The 26155-nt window shown below is 38.3% G+C and overlaps 1 protein-coding gene across 3 annotated transcripts in view; it reads right to left on the bottom strand.

The window, feature by feature from the left end:
- nlgn1 (neuroligin 1) overlaps positions 1-26155 on the bottom strand; it is a 329180-nt gene that overhangs the window by 202556 nt on the left and 100469 nt on the right. The window lies entirely within an intron of this gene.

Genomic DNA, 26155 nt, shown 5'->3' with positions numbered 1-26155 from the left:
CAGACTGGTTATTCACAGTTAAGTTGCTGTCTACAAGTAGGTTTACGAGAATCAGCTGCCAATTTATTAACTACACAAACTAAAACTAATGTCTGGCCTAATATCTGTACCTTCATGATTCTGATGACTTCGTGAGTTTGTTTAGATTTTTTTCATAGTGTCTTAGAAAGTTGCTAATTTAACCATTGAATTGAATTGCATTATTAAACATGATCTCATTGTCATAAATAGTAATGTATGAAAATGTCAAATTTTAATAAAAAAACTGATTTACATTTAGGGACTATTACACTTGTCAAGAAAGATAATGGCATATTTTTTCAAAATGGCCAGTGGTGATTAATTTCTCTAGATCACCTTGTTAAATCACTACAAAACCATGTTAAATCACATGCATGTGTCTGGCTGTCACCTTCCTCTAATCGACCACTGCCACTGTGCACACATAACCACTGCTCTGCTCCTCACAAGGCTATTTTCTAAAAAGTACTTTGCATGTAACTTTGCTTAGGCAGAGGAGGTGGTTATAGTGGTTTAGCATGTGCAAGGCATTTGTTTTCCTAGTTACAATACTAAAGACTGATGTACAACTTTGCAATCTTTAGATACAAAAGCTACAAGGTTTGCGTTAGGTACAAAAATGATTTTGTTACGGTTAACGAAAAGATTGTGGTTAGGGTTAAACCAACTGACTGATGGTTTAAAACAGGAAACCAATTGGTGTCTCTCGCTTCAAAGTCCTTTGTTTTGTTGTCGTTTAAGTCACGTCAGTTAGTGAAGTCTTATTATGAGGTCTTTTGTGTTATTACTATGACCACTAGGTATCAAATTATCACACATATTGATAACAACCATCTACTGGCTAGTAGTAACTGCTTTAACTCCAAGATCCAAATCCAAGGACATGTTAAATTGGGAGTTTTGGAGGTTCTGGTATTTTGTTACACCCTGGATTATTCAGACAGGGGAAGTGGTCAGCTGCTTCATTATTCAAACAATTTCTTTTTTGGGGGGAAATATAAAATTAATTTGAATGCAAATTTCTTGTATACACATACAAATACATACTGTATCTTACACCTAATATAGGCACATACACACCACCACAAAGAACATACATCTGAAAACATGCAAAATTCAAGACAGGGAATTTTACTAGCAGGATGCATGACACACAGAAAGACAGAATAGCATACTGGCAGTGCTTAAACCGACACGCACTCACTGACGCAACACACATGTAAAGAAATCCACATTCACATGTCATGTCACAGGGCTTAAGAAAACAAAAAACTCAAACTACTCCTCAGGAAATGACTACTCCAGTGCTTCCCTACTGTCTTAATTAGCCACAGTGCGAAAATGCAAACAATTAAATGTAAATCTATTTCCATCCATAGACACAAACTGATCTAACAGTCAGTTTCAACATAACGAAGATTAAAAGCTACATTCTGTGAATAAGGTTAATGTTGAAGAATTGCAGATTGTTTTGCTGTTTAACATTTCTCTTTCTGGAATAAATTATGGGGGATGAATCTCTTGATGGGTGCAAAATGCTTCAAGTAAGAAATCCCTCCACCGCTGAACATGCTGGTGGTTTATTTCTCTACAGTGACTTTAAAAATGAAGCCGGCTCCCTGCATATCATTCTGTCCTACAGCAGTCTCCCAGCTCTCTTTTGTGAATTTGACAAGCAATTTGATAAGCAAGTGCTGACTTGTGCTTTCTCCATGCTGAATAAGCATTGAGACACAAGAATCGCTTCTTTCAAAATGTTAAACGTCTAAGAAACACAGTGCATCTGCTGTCTAGGGATGTGTTACCTGTTTGCAGAGTATACTGCATAGAGAGATTACTGTCACAGCAATACACTTAACCATACACAGCACAGTAAAGAATGTGGTTGAGCTTTGTAACCTGTTACGAATAGTGTCTAAAACTGAGCCCTGTGTCCAAACCTTTAAAATACATGTTGGGCAATGATGCACAAATCATTGTAGTCCAGATTCACATATTCCCAATAATAATGGTACATCCATATAATCATAGACCCTCAGGTTGAAACCCTTAGCCTATTGATTCTAACCAATTATACTAAGTAGTCTCTTAAAATGGAAGTTCTTATATGTTTTCTCTGTATTACTACATGCATTCACTGAAACTATTCCTCTTCATGATTTCGTCTCAATACTTAACACAATCAACATCCCTGGCTACTGTACAGTGCAACACCACTAGTTAAAAGTAAAAAAAAATAAAATAAAATGAAATTAATAAATAAACTGTATTTTGAACAAAAATACAGTAGTTTTATTCCACCACATTCATTTAGTTGAATAAAAAAGAATCCTACACAGGGTAAGACCAGATTGATTGGTGTGAAATTCACATTCTACCCCAACAAAATCTGAAGTAATTCAAATGATAATTATAAGCATCAAAACATATGTTCATCAAAACAGTATTTAAGGTCTTTCAAATCAGCCGGATGGATACCAGCTGTGCCATTAAAGTGACAACCACATAATTGCATCAATAATTATAATCAAATAATATTACATTTATTGATTTGAAATTAGCTATTCTGCATAAAGAGTACTTATGGTGCCTCAAGAACTTTTTGAGCGTATATTTGCAGAGATTGTAGTTATAACACATTATTTCTACACCATGGTATTTATTTTAAAAAAATTTGTGCTTCTTCCATAGTGAACCATTTTTTATTTTAATTTTTTTATAAAGAAAAATGTTTGCATGGCGTTAGAACAGGACTCTTATGACAAGAACATTTTCTTGCTATATTTTGTCATTGTGATGGGTAATGTGAAGAATCAGGTGTGTTCCAATGTTGGTCCACCATGAGCCCTCAGAACAAATGCCTTGGCATATAATCTATAAGTCTTTGGAACTCAGTAAACTAAAAGACCTGTGTTTAACTTTGCAGTGTCTAAATGCTGAGCTTCTCATTGACCTTGTGGCACACAGAGTTTTTAAGGTTGGGGGACGTTGGGAGGATGTGGCTGCTTGATGATAGTATGGAAATGAACACAGAGAATGTTAAACTCACCTTCCAGCTGTAGTCACATTTTTTTCTGGACGACTACAATTTTGCAATTACATTTCCAAAATAGGACAAAATGGGAGCCAAGTATAAACCCCCAAAACAGAATTTAGTTAAGTTAGAGCATTTTCAACTTGTTTGTTCTGCTCCAAATCAATGGACCAGTTGGTAAACTTGGTCCATTTTTCTTTGGGTTAATTTTCTTTCAAATGTAGAAACATTCAAGTAAACCACAGTGCATCACTGGATGTCATATGAGAATAGTCTTGACTGCTCATTGGTTTAATGGATTTAGAGCAGGGACAAGAAAGTAAACACAGGAAGAAAATACTGTACAAGTTAATATTCCTATGAGTGAAATACGTTACGATACTTGAAATAACTGCACAATTTGCATTTGTTCACAATTTGTTATAATCTCAACCATCTACCAAGCAAGAACATTTGGCAGAATGCTAAATGGAGTTTGGAAACATCTACAGTACAAAACTGCTTTAGACTTTGTAAGGAACATGAGCTGTCAACTCATCATTTAACTAAAACATGCCGTTGTGGGGCAGAATAAAGTTGCATCACATTTTCACCACAAATGAACAATTAGTAAATTTGGGGTCAGACTAAGATCAAGTCCAGCAAAGGTGCTGTTGCTTTGGTCGAGTACGAATACTTTAACCCACCACAGGGTAAAAACAAACCAGAGTTCAATGCAATTGAACTAAACAAGGACGTTGCGAAGAAACTCTTGGTGTCAAATTTATTTTCTTGTTCTTTACTTACAATTTGTTGACAGCTCAAAAATGTTGTTTTGATTTTAATGTATTTAAGATCCACTGATTATCCAATGATCTAGACATTCCATTAGTTTCAAAACTTCTAAATAAGCTTTAACTTAACAATTTAACATTAAAATAGCTTACAGTATTCAACACACTTTACGTTTTATTTAAAACACTTCACACTCCATTAAGTGAATTTTGAATAGTTTCTCTGTATAAATATTCAGCAAAACACAACTTAATGTATGAGAAGTGTTGAAGGCCTTGTGAATCATTATCAGCATTGCACATATATCAACCCTAAGTGTTTTCGATTGAGGCTAATCGGTCTAACCAGTCAAAATACTTTCATTATTTCTGCCTGATAAGTAAGTTTTGTTAGCCACTTATTAATAATAATTTCATAAGACTGTGCTCATAAGTGTCGCAGAGTGTGGCAGAGCAGACAGAGGGGAGAAAGGTGGAGTGGATTGGTGTTAAATCCCTTGTTAGCACTAGCTTGACTGCAGAAAGTTGCACACTGTGCATTAACTACATATACTGAAAAATAAATAAAAATAGACTAGCAAACACTGAACAGAAAAACAAAAACAGCAAAAAAAAAAAGATGTTGAAGTTCTGAAGAAGAATACAGAAAGCATTGCATGATTGACATGTCTGCTCTGTTATTGCACATGTGCTGCTGGTACAGTGGCATGTTGTTTGACTGAGGGTTAGTGGGGATCACACCAGACAAGATACCTGCATGACAGGTACCTTTACACACACACACACACACACACAAACACTTACCCTTACGAATACACACACGTGCAGAAAGAGAGAGTACAGTAATCAGGTATCAATTATAAGTTATGCCACGACACAGAGTCCTCAAGGGTGACCTTTGATCCACCCACCTGTCACTCTGAGTGTGTGAGTTTCCATACATGTGTGTAGCATAAACCCTGACACTGATGGGGCCACAGCTGGCATCAACTCTTTGGTGATCACAAAAGCTGAAACTTTCTGTCAATCTGTCACTCTGATTAATCTGTGTCTTAAATTTTTATCTCCTTCGCCCTATTTTGTAACATAATCTGTCCCGTAGACCTCCGATGTTGACCAAACACATGAACCAGACACAAAGCTTAGCAGGTAATGTGCTTTGAAATGCTCCAAATCATCTAAAGCAGGGGTCTCAGACTCGCGGCCCGGGGGCTAATTGCGGCCCGCGATGTGAAAGTTTAATGTTAGTGCGGCCCGCGACTTTTATATGAATGCCATTTTACCGCGTTGTGTGCCGACGGTTCCTTTTTTGTGCAAGCTGGAGCTGGACAAACCGACCAATCACAGTGGAGTATATGGGTCCGGTGGCGGGCCATCGGCCGGGCTTGATGCAAGGAGAGAAACTTTGCACAGCTATGGAGGCGCCGTCCCAGTTCGGAGTAAAGCTGGCGCCCCTAATCAGGGGCCTACCCGCCTCAGTTATATAGTCAACGTTACATTGGTGTTTGCTAGGACGTACTGCTGAATCTATGGGGTTATTATATAAAGTAAAAGCCGGAAAAAGCGCCCATTGTTCAAGCGGATCATGTGCCTTTTTGGGAGCACATATTTGGGCAAAAAGTTTTTCTCTAACTTGAACTTCAATAGGTCCAGCTACAGTTCCAGACTTACTGACGGTCATCTTCAAGCCACACTGAGGGTCTCAACTGCTTCCTCCCTCAAGCCAAATGTGCCTCAGCTATGTGAGAGGAAGCGCTGCTAGGTCTCTGGCGGCAAGAAGTAGGCAAGAGAAGCCATGTTCAGAAGAACCCATTGAAGTTAAAGAACTGTTATTGGTGATGTTTGAAAAAAATTGATTTTTTTTTACAAAGCTTTTTTTTGTGGAATACCTAATGCGCCCCAGTCACACCCAGACTCTGCCTCCTGTGTGGAAGTCCACTCCACAAGTATAAAAAAATAAAAAATATGGAAATTTGATTAATTTTTATTATTTATTTTTACAATCTAAGCATCTCGGAATGAAGTAGAAAAACATATCTCCCAGTAAAGCCCTGTGTCTGCTTGATTTGTTTAGAATTGTTTTCGGACAACAACTGATACTAATCCAGGTTGCAGACTGACGGACGCTAAACATCTGTATGATTCATTTAGAAAATGTCCAAAGTTAGTCATCAATGTCATAACCCCCATATCTATGCAAAGATAGTCCTTTGTATTAAATGTGATACAGTTTCTTGATATTTCTCTGGTCATTCACTGACTCCTGGGTTTATACCATTAAGTATTTCAAACTGACACTTAATCTTTGCTTATCAGCAAAAAAATAACTATAGGAGGGCCTTTTTTATTTTGCCAAATTATTATCTTCGTGCTCAAATTACATAGTACTACTACTAATACTCCTAGTACTACACAATGAAGTCAATTAAACGAAATGAAATCAGTCTCTCAGAAGTCTACAACCCACTTTCTTTGCCTTTTACAGTTGCTTGTTTTATCTCAGTCCATCTCTCTCGACTATCCTCATGTGTCCGTCTCTCCACCATCAGCATTGATTGGAGGCTGATGAAGTGGAGCCTCACGCTGTCTGACACTTTGCAACAATCCATGACTCAAAAAAGCCATCCGGATGGTACACACACGCACACTCAGCCCTCAGGCTCCCCCTCCCCACCTTCTCCTGGATGAGGTAATTATTGTGAGGAGAGTCTGTGCATCGATCGCACATTCAGCACAAGAGCTATCCATACATACATATTGCTCTCTGAATGCATCAGTCAAGACCGGCACTAGCACAGAAACACAACGCCTTAATCAATCACCGATGCACATTAAAATAGGGGATCTAACAGAGCACACGGCTCAATGAGCCAAATAGGTAATCTACTACTGACCTTGGATAAAATCCCTACAGGCCGTAAACTATAAATACAGACTCCATTCTCCAAGGTAAAAGTGGAGTCTAACACACTTCGGCAAACCCTCTGATGAGAGGAATTAACAGAGACTGTGAGCAATGCTCTGAAAGCAGAAACAGTACTTTTTAAGAGTGCGAAGATGGGTCTAACATCTAAAAGTACAGTACATTATTGACTAGGCCTTTTCCAACCATTTCTAAAGGACTATGGATTGAGGGAGCTTCCTCCAGAACTACACACCTTCTTTTTTCTGTTCACATTCCCACTGCCACTAGGAATGCTGAAGTGATGTCAGTAAGCATTTATGTATTGATTTGTGGTGAGCCTGCCAACTTTTGTAATATATAAGAAGGCTTGTTTTTTAAACTTCCCCTTCAAACTGCCAGTGACATATCATATTGAAACTCTGACAGCAGCTTTTATCTTCTTAAATTAATTCTAACATTTAAAAAAACGGTTTGAACATGAGGAAAGCTGTAAATTATCGCAGGAAATCGCTGAAATAAGGCTACTCAACTCTGCGGGAATGAAGGTCGATGCCAGAATGCAGGCTGCTGAGAGCACCACTGTCTCCACTGGCAGAACAGTTCTTGTGGTGTTGAAAATCGTTCGTTAAACACACCATTGATACCAACCACCTCTCTTCTGTACTCTTACACCCCAAAAAAACCTTGAATCACAGCCGTACTCTCCAGATATGTGGCACGCCTGTTTTTTTGTTTTGTTTAGTTTTTTTGTTAAATCAAAATGGCACCAAATCACTGTATGTCTATGTTGACCTATAAGTGGCATCTTAGAGAATCTTTGAATCCTCCCCCTCTCAGTACATAGAAGTAGTTTGACATTGGTAAAATGGTGAAGAACCTCTCGAGGCAAGAGTATGCTTGATAAGTCCAGATTCATAAGAACCACTGTCTGGCCATGTATCAGGGCAAACTTGTCTCCTTGAAGGTCTTCGTGGTGTTGCACTCACTGTAAGCACAAAAATTGGCAGAAGAAAATCAAAGAGTAGCAAGGACTAGGAAAAGCTGACATCCTTCGTACTTTCTTACCAACATACCACTGGCAGCCAGACAGTCTGTTTTGAAAAATTACAGAAAAGTGTGGGGGAAACAGTATTCAGAAACTGTTCGACAGTCTAACAAGCACTCTGTATGTAGCATAGCAATACCTCCGGGAAAAAGTGTGGGTGGACAGTTGGGCTAACAAAGAGACTTCTATTCCCACCTCTACCGTTTCCACAAAACAGTCCATGTTGATTTTCTTAACATAATTTGCTAATCTTGACAAATTGGTCTAATTGTAAATTTTGACTTAATTTATTTATATTATCCTGCATTTATTAGTACACACACAGTTTTGCTGTATGAAAATGTTTCTTGACTGGTAAACACTGGTCAAAAATTGCCAGTCTCTCGTGAACTCATGCATTTCCCTTGTCCTAAAAATGAAACTTGGAGAGGCCATTTTTAGAAGGTCCTCTAGTGTGTTCCAGTAAATTTCTAGTGAAATTTGCATTTCAGAATACGTCAACAAGATTGAATTTGGCCTCAGTACTAAAAGCTCGATATAAATGTAAAGAAATTTTGGTGGTTGTTTTATTTTTCACTCTTTGATATCATCTTGATATATCATCATTTTTTGCTTGCCTCATACCTCACTTGTAAGTTGCTTTGAATAAAAGCGTCTGCTAAATGACTAAATGTAAATGTAAATCTGAATATAGATGGCCTTACATTTGAAACTATGTCAAACAAATCCCAATATGTAGATTATATTTCTATAATCTAAAATAAGAAATATTACAATTCACACATAATACAGCTGATCAGGGAATATTCTAACTTTACAAAATAATCATGTTTCTACAATTAACCTTTCTCTCTCATATTCTGGCCGAATTTTCACTTCTTCATTTATCCAGAACTGACAGGAGATTTGTTATTTTCTTTTTTATGCCCATAGTTATTTTATTCCATTTGGTAATAAAACGTTAATGGTATACAAAAAGCCATTTGTAGTGAAAATCTGAAGATTTTATTACAGATTTACAACAGATTAAAGGGTATTTATTCTGCCTGCTCTCTAGAACTTTCCAAATGGCATAAATAGACAGGTCACCTAGAGTTGAAAATACATGTAGCCTTGCTGTGCTGAATTATTGCAATAGATCTGGTGGAATTGCAGAATTTCAGAATTTACAAACAGGTCCGCAGCAACAGTGTAATTGACTTAATGTATGAAGGCGTAAGCCACTGTCTAATTTAAAAGTTTGATTAGGCGGAAGTGATGTTTTTAGTATTTGCCTGAGCGGCTACTTTAAACCTGTACAAGCTAATGCAATCCAATACAACAGGTCTACTTTTACGATATCACACCCTATTTAAAATGAAAGAGGGGGCCAAAACATTAAAACCAGCTCTTCTTATAATGCACTCTGGTGTGACTCCACTACCCACTTTGACCACAATAATGACCTTTCTGACAGTTTCAGTAGAATTCATGGCAGAGCTGCTGTCTTGGATTGTATTAGATTGTTCACTCTATTGAGCCACTTCCCCTACTTCTGTGAAAGACATTTAGATTTTTAAAGGTATTTTTAGTTGCTCCCGGAGGCATTTCCATTGTACAGCTGTACCTTCTCTTTTTGAAGCGTGTTTCGTCATTTGGTTGTGTTTTGGCTTTTTGCATCGCGTTTCTTAATGCTGTGCCTTTGGTGAAGTCAAACTGCAGTGCTTTGACCTCTCAGGGCCACCGTATAACTGAAATTAACCTGAAACTAATTCCCTAAAAAGGTGTTTAGTCTGCTGGGGGTCAAGACATCCTTATGCAATTCACAAAAGTTTTCAGAAGTAAACATACTTGGTTTTATCAAGCAATGCCTAATTTAAGTAAGGTTAACTAATCAAAATAAATAAATAAATAAATAAATAAAAACACACTCACTCATATATATTTTTAAATAGAAAATCAATCATTTTCCAAACACAAGCAATGAATCCTGTTTTTTTCTTTTTCCTTGCTTCTTTCTGCCACTCAATTTATCTACTCACACTTCCTATGCTTTTTCATCCCCCCTTCTCTTGCACTCATAACTTTATTTTTTGCAATCCTCCACTGTTCTGTCTCCTGACACTGCTTGCTGACGAAACAAACACCCACACTGTCAATATCAGTGTGTCAGTTCAATGCAGCGAAAGGCCTGGGAGGGGAGAACATGAGCAAAGACGTGTGACTCATGTGCAAACGAGCAAAAAAAAAAAAAAAAAAGCAAAAATTGAAAAAAAAATAAATGTCATGAGCCAGTTGCTTTCTTTTTTTAATCATCCAGAGGCATAAACTCACTACGAAATCGTGTTGCATTATGGGTTAAGTGAATGCTGTTGTGACTAATTGTTCTGCAATGGCTATGCAGTTTGCTGCAACAGCTACAGGGATTTTAAGTGGACTAGTTTCTGACTCAACGAAAGGTGTAGGAGGCTTTCTTGACAAATATATGAGAAAAAGACCAAGGTCAACAAATTCAGAATATTCCCAATTCCCAAACAAGTTATAACCTGAAATGTATTCTTTTACTGTGTTATTGTTGATAACTTAATCAGTGGGCATTAAAAACTGGGGTTCAGTGGTCAATATATATTGACCACTATTAATGCCCACTGATTAAATATATATATATATATATATATATATATATATATATATATAACAATATATATATATATATAATATATATAATATATATATATATATATATATATATATATATATATATATATATATATATATATATATATATATATATATATATATATATATATATATAACGAACTATATATATATATATATATATATATATATATATATATAGTTCGTTTTTTGACTAGCAAATTCAGTTATTGTGATCCACACTGTCATCTAGGCCAGTGGCCAGTCCATTTACAGAGGACTCAAACCGTTTTGGTACTGAGGCTCTCCAGCTCATGCAGTGAGACTTGTCAGCTTTACTCTGTTTTCCCCGGCTGCTCTGTGAAATACCTGGGAAATGCATGACAGAAACTGCAGAGGTTTTAAGCCCCAGTTTGCGACCCTACTTACACAACAAAAAATATGGATTTTGACTCCAGGCTTTGAGGCAGGACTCAGGGGAAAAAGATATTTGTGTAACGCTGCATAGGGAATGGCTCGAGTGATAGAATGCACTGGATGTATGCATGAGTAACTGCCTTGAGACTGCATTTAATTTATATTAAATTATATTAAATAGTTTTTCCCCAAAATATAAATAAACCCACTCACTGTTTTAGTCACACCTTAGACCTTGCCCTTACATATGGAATTGAAACGGATAATTTAACAATATTACCTCACAACTCTCTTCTGTCTGCCAATTTTCTAATAACATATGAATGTATAATGTATAATAACGGACTATACAGCAGTTAGGGAAAAAAAACACTATAGCAGGTGCTTAAGTGAAAAAGCTGTAAACAAATTTAAAAAAACGATTCTTTCATTATTTGTTTCATCATATGTTAATACAATGGAAAGTAGCCACCTTAATGTTACTCCTGCACATATTGATTATCTTGTTGACATTTCTGTAGCCTCACTACGTACCATAGTGTGCCCCTGTGAAAAAGAAGGCAGTAAACCAAAATTAATCACTAATTATTTAAAACTATGCTTCTTACATATAAAACTCTAAATGGTCAGGCTCCATCATATATAAATTACCTCAGCACCATATAATCCGAGTAGACCACTTCAATCTCAGAAAACAGACCTACTTGTGGTTCCCAGAATTTCCAAAAGTAGAATGGGAGGCAGAGCCTTTAGCTATCAAGCTCCTCTCCTGTGGAACCAGCTCCTAATTCAGATTCGGGAAGCAGACACCCTCTCTACTTTTAAGTCTAGGCTCAAAACCTTCCTCTTTAATAAAGCTTATAGTTAGTTATAGTTATGCTGCCATATGCTTAGACTGCTGCGGGACCCACCCCCCGATGCACTGAGCTCCTTTACTCCTCTTCTCCCTCTCTCCTCACAATTGTCACCACTGTATGACATTAACTCTGTGTGTTTTCTCCCGTAGTTGTCTTTCTCCTTCTCTGTCTCCCTCTCTCTGTCCCTTTCTGCAGGTGTCCCCGGCTTTGGAGCTGTGTGTTTTACAGTGTGCAGCTACTGGTCCTAACAACCTGCCCGATGTTTTATTGTTGCTTTTGTTGCTCTTTTTCTTTTCTCTCTTCACTTTCCACTCACCCCAACCGGTCAAGGCATATGACCGCCCACCCTGAGCCTGGTTCTGCTGGAGGTTTCTTCCATCAAAGGGAGTTTTTCCTCTCCACTGTTGCCTATGGCTTGCTCCAGGGGGAATTGTCGGGTTCTCTCTATACATCTTTATAATCTTGACTTTATTCTGTGAAGTGCCCTGAGATGACTTTGTTGTGAATTGGCGTTATATAAATAAAGTTGAATTGAATTAAATTGAATAAACTCTATTATTAAGTGCTACAGTAATACTTATTTTCAAGTATACTTCTGCGTTATTTTGTATTATATATCTTTGGAGTGCCACGGTAACAGTATCTTGACAAAAAGGGACACAGTCAAAGGAAAGCTAACAGCCCCAATGGGCAAACAAGTGAACAAGTGAGTGACAGCACAAAAGATCTGGATCCAAAAAACTGATCCCTGCCAACTATGTTATAACTGGAGACATTACAAATCAATAATGTTTTGTATTCACCACTTGAATGTTTAATACTTCTTTGTATTCCCTTGTAGATGTATTTTGTGTCTGGCTTCTGTAGTTTGTGTTTTTCTTTATGCCATATGTGCATATGAATTCTCCATCCCCTTGCAGTTCTTTAAAAATGTCAACTTGCAAACAAAACATTTTAAAAAGTGGAGAATAATGTTTATATAGAGAATTCCCAAAGCACAATCAGTCAGTATTGAATAATGACAATTGTTAGGGTACTTCCGTCATGGGAGGATCATGATCTGTCTTCTTCTTTAGCTCACACAGATCCTGAGCTTTACTTATTTTAACCACTGGCAAAATCTGCAAGTCCTGGACCTGATGCTGTGCCTGACCTTGAAGCAGCTGAGTGAATAAAAAACCATGAGTGAGCAGGGAATGTCAGGGGATGATAAAAAGCCATTGTTGGTTCTTTTTAATATAACATGGTGAAATTAATCACTGGTGGCTACTTTCACATCAATTTACTACCAAAAATGTGCTATTAGCTTCCCAAGTGTGATTATCAACCAAGAGTTATATAAAGGTTTGAAGTAGTCTGTATAATAATCACACACATAATAAACCCTGTAGTCTTGTGATTAGAAACGGGCCAGAGGATTTGGTTAAATAACATTTGAAAGTCCAAACTGACAAAATTTGCTGAATTTAATGCAAAAAACCCCCAAAATGATTATAATGTTGGAAGAGTCACTGACATGCTATTACATGTACAATAAATACATGTTACTAAAAATGGAACACGTAACTCAAATTTGAATCAGCATGTTACTCGTGCTGTATGAACATATCCACAAATTGAAGCATAGTTTTCAGCTTCATGTCTAATTTCCTGCTTTTCCACGCATTACGACAGTTATTGTGTTTTTTGGCATTGAGCATTTTAAAATCAGCCTCCATTGTAGACCCACGGAACACCTAAATTGCTACTCTTGCTCTGCTGAAATGCTGCTCGTTCTCCACTTTGTGTGTACACAAGATGTAGCTCTACACATTCTTGAGAGCAATCTAATGCATGACATATTTATCTCTTTATAACCACAACTAGAATAACACTATGTTGAATGTGTGGTTGAGTGCTGGCCTGATTTACTTCACTCATCTTCTGCTTCTTGAGAATCCCCTGTAGACAGAACTCTGTCTATTGTATGCAGTAAATGTTTGCTTTTTATTTGCTTTAAACTGTTATTTTCAAGTTGTGTCTACCTCAATAGACGATGCGCAGTGACATGAAAGGTGAAATGGGATGAGATTTGATACACACACACACACAAACACAATGCATGTGCCTTGGCCTGCTGAGTTACCACGACAGCCAGAAGCCACATTTTAGTGAAAATCAGCATCTTCCAAACTGCTTTTTCCCCCGCTGTGTGTACATGACGTAAAGGAGTTCTTAAAAAGGAAGCCCGGGGCTTCATGGTGACAAAACCAATTAGTGTAAAAGCCACGTACATGCAGCTGCATGGGAATGAATCCCAGCTCATTTTCTGCTGTCATAGCTTTCTCACTTTCCTTTCTTGTCTGTCTCTACAGTATAACATCACTGAAAAATGTAGTAAAACATTTAAACAGGGCTGGCCAACCTGCTCCCCTTTTAATTAACCAAAGACATGTCTTTTAAGCAGTATCCAACTCAACCTTAACAATTTATAAATACAGTGTGAACTGGTACTGAAGCTTGGTACTCATATTTGAAAGGGATTTTTAATTTCCAATCATTAGATTTGACAATTTGGGTACAATAAATACCCACAAAATACTCTCCCAGGATTATTTGCAGGTAGGAAAAAATGGGGTTCATGTCCTCTTACTGTATTGTAATATAATCCTTGTTATTGCTGATATTTAACAGTTTTTTTTAACAAGGCACAATTTAATTTCCCTGTTTGTTTTTTGTTAAAGGGTATACTTCCATACACACATTTGCTGATCTGCATCACTTTCAGATGTGTGTGTGTACATTCCATTAACTCTTAAGTCTCACCTCTGAAATATTAATAGCACTCACATCTTCATGGATGTTAAATGTCATTAAATGTTACAAACATAGTTGAATTTTAAACATATTTTGAAAATACACACTCAAGCAGGAGAGTAATTATGTTTCTATGAAACTGAATGGCAATGATTTTGTAGGGAACTTAATCACCATCTGGATTATGTTCCTATGCAAAATGAATGAAGCACTTCATTTTTTTATGTGGACTGAGATGAAAGAAAGTGACTCGGGTAGATGGTGGGCATCTAAAGTAAACCACTGTCTGCCCAAAGGCCCAAGCTTTACTCCAAAGTCCCATTTGGGGTTAGGTTTTCTGTATTATGCACGAGTTCAATCCCATTCAACTTTATGTATCAACAACAACAAAAAAATTTCTCAAGGTGCTTTTACATTTCTCTAACCCTAATGACATCTAGACATGTAAACAGAATGATAAAAACTTCAACAATTTATTCCGACAATCTGAATGTTGTACTGCAAAATCAGATATTTATTAATATGTTAAACATATTTGCAGTTTTTCACATGAATTATCAACGTATCCTTATTATGTTCACAGAAAACAATTCTGTTGCAGTTCGGATTCCTAAAAAACAGGTTTGTGGTTACCATGTAGTTGTATATAAAAGTGATTTTAAGGAGACAAGGTTTGATAGTGAAAGCTTATTAGCCACAAGATGTGTAGGTTTATGACAGATTATAACCTAAACTGAAGTCAAAAGAGCTGCATTGCATGCCATTCGACATAAACACCACGACCACTGTAAACACACGTGTATGTAAATAGAAATATTTAAATAAATAGGCAGCCATAAAGTGAAGGCAGCCATTAGAACATTTAAACCATGTACCTGCAGTGTCACATGGACCATAATGTGTGTCTCTCTAGCGGTCTGTACATGAACATATTAGATTTTACTCAAGACCCATCTCACAATGTAGCCTCATGCAAAAAATAATTGTGTGTCTAATTAGCTTCTGTAAGCTTTTTGTGACTGTAGCTCAGCAACATGACTCCATGGCGCTAATTGCCACTGGCAAATAAAGTGATGCCATATTGACAACTGGAGAGTTAAAGAGACATGCTGCTATTGGCGACAAATTTGCCTGCCTTTCCGCAGAGCTCTCTAACTTTTCCAATTATTGACTGAGAATATTCTTCATCCTTGAATCCTCCTGCTTATACATCATTACCACCAACAATCAATCACTGATTATTAAATGAAATGTCCATTAAGGCTGAGCGGTATTTCCATACTGGGCAACAGGCCAGGGAATGATGGCGGAGACAGGAACAACAACAGCAGCAGGGAGACTGAAGTGCGGCTCAGTCAAGCTACTGTTTCCTATGCAGCCACAGACTTTGGAGTTGAAAGTTTTCAAAAATGTTTTCCCTCTTTTTTAAAGACACAAATCCCTTGTAGTTTCCAAGGCTTGACAGCCACCAGCATGTGGGCTACAGGAACCCAGGAGCCTGCATACAAACGCTACAAAAAAGCATCCTCCCTGAAACATCTTTAAATACAGAACTGAATTCTCAGCCACAATGACGCACATTCACATTGTTTTCTCTCATCTCTGTTACTCTCTCCGTCACCTAATGTGACTCACTCAGTCCTTATTCTAGACCAGTCTGTGCCCGTGTCTCTGTCACTCAGTCTACTCATTTATACTTTAATCCAATCTGCACATGAGGAATTTCACAGGGGCACATCTTTTCCCTTACTTGGTGTTGGTGAAAATACAAAACATAGAAAATGCATTTGTTTAATAGATTTAAAGTACTGGAAGAAAAGATGCTATTTTTGCATGATGATTGTCTTTTAAAACCATTCTTCTTTTCCACCAATCACCAAGCCGAATCACCAATCTCCACTCTCTCACCTCTGGGGATGCTCTGAATCACTTCATCTAACTCACTCCAGAATTTCTCCTTCTCTTCTAACTCACATCCTACCTGTGGCGCATAACCACACTAACAACATCAAACATCACTCCTTCAATTTCCAGCTTCAGACTCATCATCCTGTCTGAACATTCCTCACAAACTCCTCTTTCAGGATAACTCCTACTCCATTTCTCTTCCTATCTGACCCATGGTAAAACAACTTGAACCCTGCTCCTAAGCTTGTAGCCTTGCTACCTTTCGACCTGGTCTCCTGGACACACAGTATATCCACCTTCCTTCTCTGCATCATGTCAACAAACTCTCTTGCCTTCGCTGTCATAGTCTCATAATTTAAAGTCCCTACTTTCAGTCCTACAATCATAGCTTTCCTCTTCTCTCTCTGCCTACAAACACACCTTCCTCTCTCCTTCTTCGACTTTTTATCTTTATTATCTTTTAAAAAATATATTTTTAGACCTGTGGTAGCAGTTGTATTGAACTTTATGTGTGTGTTTTGTTACCTACTCTGGAGCTTACAAAAAAATCAGTTAGGAAATAGTATTAGTCACATGTGCAGATTTATTACATTTATACATTTAATTATTTCAGCATTTAACGTGCTTATAGAAATGGCACAAGATTCACTGATCCCTAATCTGGGACAGTAAAAAAGTGTAAGAGGAATTTGCCTGAGGTTGGCGTAAAACTGGTTACAAAATGTGAAATGCCAAAAATCCCAGAAGGAATAAAGATGAATTATGAAGTAAAGTCTGCTTTAAATCCTATTTTATGTTCCTATGGATCAGTGAAAAATCATTCACACAGTGTAACGCAGAAGGGGTGGCAGTGGCTCAGTTGGTAGCCCACCGACCATAGGGCCGGAGGTTTGTGCGAAGTGTTTCTCGGCAGTGAACCCCCGACAGCCCATTCCCACAGTGCCAGTCCCAAGCCTGGTAGAAATTGCTTTGCTTTAATGAAACAGAGTTTAGCTGGTTGTCAACTAGTTGCTCAGCTAAAATATGCAGTTTTGGTCTAGATCAATGTTGGGTCACGTTCTCACCACAATTAAACCGTTCCTGAGTTTTATGGAGACTGAGACCAGATAAAGAGTAAAGGGTCTCAATGCGGTTTCTTTAGTCCAAATGCAATTGCTACGTTCAGACCTTCACAAATGAACATCACCCAGGGGAAATCAAACCAGTTTGGTTCATAGGGTTTATAGGGAACAGTTGTGGTGTTGGTCAAAACTGCCTGTGCTCATGAGGGAAGCAGGCGCTCACACAGTCACACTCACGCTCACAGCATTCTCAAAAGGTAAAATTAAGCAGATGTTCATGCTTGAATGGCCAATGACTGCAGTCAAAATCCCGGGTGAGCAAAGTCTCTCCTTTGTTGCCTAATGTCTTGATTCAGAGGTTTTCAACAGTCTAGTTTACACTACACCTGCTCTGAATACAATCACCCAAAGCAATACAAAGTGTGAAGTGTGGGATAACAAGTGTGAGAACAACTGAAGAGAAAGGGGGAATAAAATGGGGTGAGTGAAGGTAGGATAGAGGCGAGAGAATTGAGGCGTCAACTCTGGCTCATTCACAGCATGGAGAATAAGCAACAAATAACACACTGTGGAAGTAAACACCCGATCAGCCTGCAATCAAACAGCCCAGTGAGGGGTCGACTCATATATGCAAGCAATTAAAGTAGAGAATCCATTCATGCTCTATCATTTATTCATTGAAATTATATGACATGGAAGGCATGAGAGTATATCTCATCTCTCTGGTGAGATCCTTAATTGATCACTGATAGTATTTACTCTTCAACTTATATAACACTGTATCATTCATTGATCATTACTTAAACTCTCTGAGATGCTCTTCTGTATTCCATTCGTGTGTTGGTAGTGGAATGCATCCATACCTTTGGACTGCAGTGGTTTTTGTATCAGAAAACAGAGAGCAGGTTCAGCGGTATTAGGGCTGGGACTGCAGTCATCTAAAACACTGATATTTAAAAACTTTAAAACCTCCCCTCTTTTTGTGTCTCAGTCAAGCGGCATTGTTACTATTATATTGTTACTTATTTGTGTTTCACGCCACCAGAGTGCTGTGGATCGGGTTCTTAATCAAAAAGTTAATCAAATTATTATTTTTGTTTGTTTGTGTGTGTGTTTGTTTGTTTTTGATGCTACAGTGTTTGAGGGTCTTCGAATCTATATTGGATAGTGGATTGAGGGAGATGCACAGCCTACATAATCTCTCAGTCTCTGTCTAACGCTGCTTTTGACACTGATACAAACCAGTGTGAATCTCTTTCACACTTTGGGATAGTTTGGAATAAAAAAAAATGACTACTTTGAGACAAAACCAATTCATGTTTTATATGTGTACTACTCATTTTTGAGGACAACCTCACTTACAAGTTTTCCATAAAATAAAGGGTAGTAGTTAAAATATGTCCCTAGAAAATGGGATTTAAAGACTACTCTGATTGGAGAAGAATAAGCAGCCTGCAAGTAATCCATAGAGGTTATAATTAGTATAAAAAGTGTATAAATAAGTATATATTTTGCCATTTATTACCATGTTTTTGTTCCCTTTACCAACTATCTGATACTAATCAATTGAATATTATAATGTAATAAATAGTATTCATCAAACAATTTGGTTTAATCTAGTTAAGGCTTGTTGTCAACTGTAGAGTTTCCATTAAGGAATGAACTTGGTTGCATGTGTGTCACTGTGTTTTCAGCTCACTACCTTTAAACATCTGCACACATGTGGACCTCAAGCAAATAAATGGGTTTTAGTGTCCATGTGGAAACATTGAAATTTGTTGCAAGGATGTTTGGATATGCAAACACAGTGTGTATATATCCATCTGTGTTCCTATGTGAAACAAGCCTCGCCCCACTAAGCTTCAGCTTGATCACTGCTCCTTCGGGAACTCTAACGCGAAAAAGGAGGGGAGCACCCGAGCGACTGCGGCCCCAGAACAGGGGCTTCTCGCTGGGGAAGAGATGTGTTCAAAGGGCTCGTTTGGCCCCAAAGGGACCAGCAAACACAGCTCATTTGCCACTGCAATTCTATTTTCACATCATTTCAATTTCAAAGAGCCTTCTGCCTGCATTAGCATTTAGCTTGGATAAAAGATGAATGTAAGAGTAGAAAAAAGAAGGAAATGAAAAAAGAAATGAGGGATGATACTGCCATGGATTTTTTATTTTTTTATTTTTTGGAATTTCTAAAACTAGTTACAAGAGGCTTATACCAATGCATATGCCGCTCAGCCTCTCCTTCATAATCTTGTTTTTACACTTTAAGCAGTCAGTCTGTAACACAGACTTATTTGGTTTCTGCTAGTCCACTGTTATACTGCCTACAACAGCATTAGCATCTTGTATCATTGTTTACCAGCAGAAACCTGAAATGAAACTCCAATTTCTTTAGTGGAAAAAACATATGTTTAACTTTTTCTATAATATGATCATTATTGTGCATAATAATTTTGATGAATGCAGGTTATATCGCAGGACTGATGTACTTGGTGTGTTAGTTTAAACTAGGTGTAACTAATTAGGTGAGAAGCCTTTTCCCAAAAATACAATGAGGTTTCTTTTATGGTGCGACATCAATGACACTGATTTTTTTCCCACCTCTCGCTGCCATCTTCATACTTCATGTTGCATTTGCATATGTTCTTGCGCATCTGTGTATCTTTCCTGTTTCCATCTCTGCCATTTCCCCCTGCCCTCCTCTCTCCCTCACCACCCCAGTGAAGCAGATGCCTTTGATGCATGCTACAAATCACACATTTAGCTTTTCATCAATATTTCATCTATCCATCTCAGGCTCGGCTCTTTCGAGTTCTCTAAATCAGCACTGGCTATTGGGGGTGGGGGGTGGGTGGGGGGGGGGGGGGGGGTATTGAGGACTTAGGGAAGTCATTTGCCTGGCAGTGGAAATGAAAACCAGAGCAAGTTGGGGTCAAACTGTTAGGGCGAGAGGGTGATGGGATTGGATGGGGTATAAAATGCATGGTCTCAAAGAGTCTCAAAGAGATTTTGATTATAGCAATCATAGATACACAGCTTAGGTAAACACTTAAATAAAAGCAGTCTGACACTTAAAGCTAAACACAGAGAGGCCCTGTCTGACATTTCTGACAAAGAAATCCAATTTCCATGACTACACAGTAGATGATGAATGCTGGAGGTGCAGGGGAGCTGAACATCAGCAGAAATAGACTGAGGTGAGATGGAGGGAGGTAGAGAAAGCAAATCACCACCATTGTCACAAAGATTACTTTAAAGTTAAGTCAGGTGAAGTCATTTTCTTATTGTTAACAAATCCCAAAAAGCTAGTGCATGTGCTACTGGGATGCCAGCATTCAGAAATCAAGCAGAGTGTGGCAGGTCTTGTGTGCCATCCACAATAATACAATTGTGGAGGTGTGTGTATGTGGGCTTTTTGTACCACCATGCTGTTTTGAAGATATACTGATGACCCACTGAACCATTCCCGAGCACAGTATAGAGCAATCACACTAATAAAAAAAAAAGAAATGTGCTAGGACATGGTATGGAAATAAAACTATGACAAATGTTACCACCCTTACCTTTTAAAGTAAAAAAATAAATCAATCAATCCCACAAGGATCTGCAAAGGGTTGGAAGCTTTAGACCTGCCAAAAATAACCAAACTACTCTTAAAGTAGATTAGAAAAAAAAAGCATTCATTTTAAGAGCTGTTTCTAAGTTATTGGCTTCCAGGAAAGACTTGATGCCCATGCAGGTTATCCAGCCATGCTCACCAGCAAATTTCATTTGATTAGATTTGTTAAATTAAAATGTAATGATCCCATCGAACATATTGGCCCAGCAGGAAAATGTTGGAGGAACAGCTAAGATAAAAAAAGAAGAGTATAAATACCAATAAAGCTAATGGGGATTTCAAAGGCATAGACTTAGAGACAGAAAGTCAACGCAGTTACAGTAATTGCACATATTAAATGGAAAAATCTGCAGTCCATACATTGCTTTGTTAAAAAGCTTGTTTCAGTTAAAATCCCACAGTATTGCACACCAAATCATACATTAAGCTTTTCTTCCATCTTCTTCTTCATTTTTCTTTCGGCTGTTCCATTTCATGGGTCACCACAGTGAATCATGTGCCTCCATCTAACCCTGTCCTCTGCATCCTCTTCTCTCACACCAACTAACTTCATGTCCTCCCTCACTACATCCATAAATCTCCTCTTTGGTCTTCCTCTAGACCTCCTGCCTGGCAGCTCCAACCTCAGCATCCTTCTACCGATATATTCACAGTTTCTCCTCTGAACATGTCCAAACCACCTCAATCTGGCCTCTCTGACTTTATCTCCAAAACATCTAACGTGAGCTGTCCCTCAGTCAGGGCGACTGTGGCCCAGGAAGGAAGAGCGGTTGTCCACCAAACTCATAGTTGTTGGTTCAATCCCCGGCTTCTCTGGTCACATGTCGAAGTGTCCTTGAGTAAGACACTGAACCCAAACTTAGTTGCTCCTGGTGAGTGTTGTCCAGCTGCATAGCAGCTCCCCCACTGGTGTGTGATTGTGAGTGTGAATGGGTAAATAAGAAGCAGTGTAAAGTGCTTTGAATGACAATAGGTAGAAAAGCACTATATAAGTGCAGAACATTTATCTGATGTCCTCATTCCTGATCCTGTCCATCCCCGTCCCTCCCAAAGAGAACCTCAGCATCTTAAGCTCTGCTACCTCCAGTTCTGCCTCCTGTGTTTTCTTCAGTGCCACTGTCTCTAAGCCAAACAACATCGCTGGTCTCACCACCGTCTTGAACACCTTTCCTTTCATTCTTGTTGATACTCTTTTATCACACAACACACCTGACACTTTTCTCCACCCGTTCCAACCTGATTCACTGGCCTCTTTTCCACACCCTCCATTGCTCTGAGGCGTTGACCCTAAGTTCTTAAAGTCCTGCACCTTCTTCACCTCTGCTCCCTGTAACCTCACCGTTCCACCTGGGTCCCTCTCATTGAGACACTCTGTCTTGCTGCGGCTAAGCTTCATTCCTCTGTTTTCCAGAGCAGACCTCCACCTCTCTAGATTTTCCTCCACCTGCTCCCTGCTAAAGACACAATGCAACTCCCTCTGACTTTCTCTGTACTTCTCCATCAGCATCCTCAAAGCGAATACTGCATCTGTTGGACTCCTTCTAGGCATGAAACCATATTGCTGTTCACAAATGTTCACCTCTGCCCTTAGCCGAGCTTCCCCTACTCTTTCCAAAACTTCCATGTATGGCCCATCAACTTTATTGCTCTGTAGTTGCCACAGCTCTGCACATCTCCCTTGTTCTTAAAAATCGGCACAGTACACTTCTCCTCCTTCGGCATCCTCTCACTCTCCATGATCTTGTTAAACAAACTAGTCAGAAACTCTACTGCCACCTCTCCTTGACACTTCCATACCTCCACAGGTATGTCATCAGGACCAACTGCCTTTCCACTCTTCATCCTCTTCAACATCCTCCTCACTTCACTCTTACTAATCTTTGCTGCTTCCTGCTCCACACCAGTTACCTCTTCTACTTTTCATTCCCTTTTATTTTCCTCATTTATCAACTAAGTTTTTCTTCCATCTTCATCTTTATTATCCTTCAGGTAATGAATTCCATTCCTGTTTTATTTCTCTAATAAAAAGAGTAAAACTTTACCTTGCCTTAACATTTCTTGTCAGTGACTAATTCTAAACGTACTTCCTGACAGCAGGAGCAGGAGGCATTACCAAAGCAAAGCAGGAAGCAGCCCGGAGGAACATTTTACTTCACTTTCTTTCTCACTTGTTCTCTTTATTTTTAAAACAGGGAGGGGTTGAGAGAGAAGGGAAGGGGGATAATGAGGCAGATAGAAATGGAGGAGAGATGGTTTTAGAACATAAAATCAAAGACGAGGAGATGTTTCCTTGACAAAAAAAGGCAACAACCATGAAGGAGTAAAAAACAAACTAGGTGTTGTTTCAAGTTAGACTGTTTTTGTTATCTATGTCGCCACAGTTCGGAGGATTTAATGTTGATTTACTTTTCTCTGCTATGTTGGTTGTTTAGTCAAGCAACTGTATTTTCTTGTCTTTGATATTTATGTTATAGCATAAGACTGACAGCATCCTCAATAGGCCTGTGTAGTCTCTTCAGTCAGTGTATGTAGGGGATGTCTTTGCATGTATAGACACATATACACCCTATAGATCAACTGTATTTTCCCTCATTGCATTTAACTCACTATCAGCTGTCAGTCTACCATCTAAAATGTTGCAGTGCATTAGAGCAGTTCTGCAATAATTGATGAAGGTGATGAATTGAAGAGGTGTTGACTCAAATGTATATGATCCTTTTTAAAGTTTTTATTACAGTACTGATTACAGTACCTTAATGTATGCTGATATTTTGTTCATCAGCATCAAACACTGTGATTATATAGTACACATACTGTGTAATGACTTTCAAAGCCCAAAAAGATCAAACTAGAAAGTATTTTTTTCAACTTTCCTCTTTTTTAGCAAGTTTGTGGCTCCCCTTGGAGTATCTTTTGAAATAAAGTCCCTATGTCAGTAGGCCTCTCTTAAAATAGCCCCCTAATGGCCACTTGAGAAACTAGTACTTCCTTGTTATGAAAAATCTATAAACACTGGGTGATGGTTGTGGAAGGTTGATGGTTGTGGAGGCTGGGCTGAGACATCAGAAGGATGAGCCATGCTTTTAGAAGTTAATATCTGTTAATATCAAAGCTCTATCCTGGAACAGTGCAAAAACATTTGGAAATATGTTTAAAATTAATGTGGGTGGGCTATAATAAAGTGTTCAAAACCCAGGTTTGTATAGAAATGTACCACCCCCAATTAGCTGTTGGTTAAGACTAAAGCACCGGTTTGTTTGTTTGTTTGTTTTTTTCAAAAATTCAGTCAGTCATTTTAGTGGTCATCTGTAATTCCTTTGTGTAATTAAAGGCTCATTGGCTGAATGAAAAATCATCCTCATCTATCTTCAGACACACACTTAAGGCAGTTAAGCACACTCCTGAACAATTTACAAACAGGACAAGGAGTCGCAAGGAGTGAGATTTGTTTTAGTAAAAGCTGCTATACTGAGATATCTAGCTAGCATTAAGTAACTTTACATTCATCCACTTGCATGTGATGCATTTTTTTTTCTTATTTAAATGTATTTAAACCCTTATGAATGATGATGAACGCATCATACTGTGGTCAAAACGGACCCTACATGTGTATTATTTCAGAGCTGAACCACACTAACTCGGTGTGATCACGGACAAATATCAACACCATAAATCAGTCTAATCCAGGTTCCTCTGTTCTGGCTGCTAGTAGCTCACTTCTCTCTGACTAATGGTTGGTGCTGGTCTACCTTGCGGTTTGGGGTAGAAAATGCTACAGCATGCGCTGAGGTCCAATCAATGCCCTGGGTTTGTATCAGCAGTAAGGCCAGGCTAATTGATCTTTTCCTCCTTTTAAACTGATCCACGGCTCAATCAGCATAGCCAATTAAAGCAACAATATGAGATCAATCAAGTAACACTTTTAATACAATTTGCTTCAAAACACCAGAGTTCTGTCTGTGATGAGAGTTAGGGATAAAGAGCACTTCCGAGAATACTGCTTAATGCTAAATAAACGTGTTGTGGGTGAAATGACTATTTCCCTTAATTTAACCAAGTGTCAAACTGTCTTTTAAGTTAATTAATCAAAACAGTGACAGAAACGTTGTCCACTAACGAAAAGCATCCAGAAATGTCATGTATATTATATGAACTTGAAGCCAAAGAAGACTTTCCATTTTATTCTGTCCTGTTAATCTTTTTTTTTTAATTGAGGCACCACAACCACTCAGTACAGTGGACAATACTTAAAGTACAGAACATCAAATAAATAAGTCATCTTTGTCTCCATTTTTCTATTGCTCCCTTAATTACTTTCTTCACTATCACTGCTATAGTATTTGTCAGTTGAAACTATAAATGTTATACCAGCAGTACTAGTGTAGATGCCCAGAAAACACAATTTAATAAGTCACTGATAAATACAGATCTGTTTATTACTGTATTGAAACTTACAATCTAAAAAGATATTGAAGAGACACAGTATGTGAAATGCCATACTGCCAGTGTAAAACTGCTATGCTACGCAGGGGATATGCATGAAGCAGAGCATGAAGAGTACAAGGGCACAAGACAGTGAAATAACTGAGATACTCCTTCCCCTGCCAGCTCTATTTCCAGACAGTTTGCTGTTTGTCTTGCCTCTTTACCAATAAGCCCTCTGAATGATCCCCGACAAAGTCAGTCGAGAAAGACAAAAAAAAATTTGTCACGGAAAGGCAAAGGCAAGGGGTCTGCGAGAGCAAAAAAAGTCATGCAAAAGGAAACACAAGGGAATGAAGTGAGTCGGGGAAAAGCAAAGGAAGAAGGTAGCGAGACAGCGAAGGTGAAGGGGTGAAAAACGACGAGACAAGGACATGGTAGAGTGAAGTAAGTGTTATTATAGAGGGAAGCGTAGGGAGACAAAGTGGTGTTACAGCTGAAAATGGCACTACTTCACTTAATGGAATGCTTCGCTGGATATGCCCATATTTTTGTTTGTTTTTGTTGAAATAAAAAGTGTCACTTCAGAAAAATCAATGGCCTTCAAAATGCAAGGCTTTCATCTGCACTAGAAAGGTGATTTCATAGGCGAGCAAAATATCC

The sequence above is a fragment of the Channa argus genome, chromosome 8 (assembly GCF_033026475.1).
Source record: "Channa argus isolate prfri chromosome 8, Channa argus male v1.0, whole genome shotgun sequence".
Lineage (NCBI taxonomy): Eukaryota > Metazoa > Chordata > Actinopteri > Anabantiformes > Channidae > Channa > Channa argus.
This window is presented reverse-complemented; position numbering and strand designations above follow the sequence as displayed.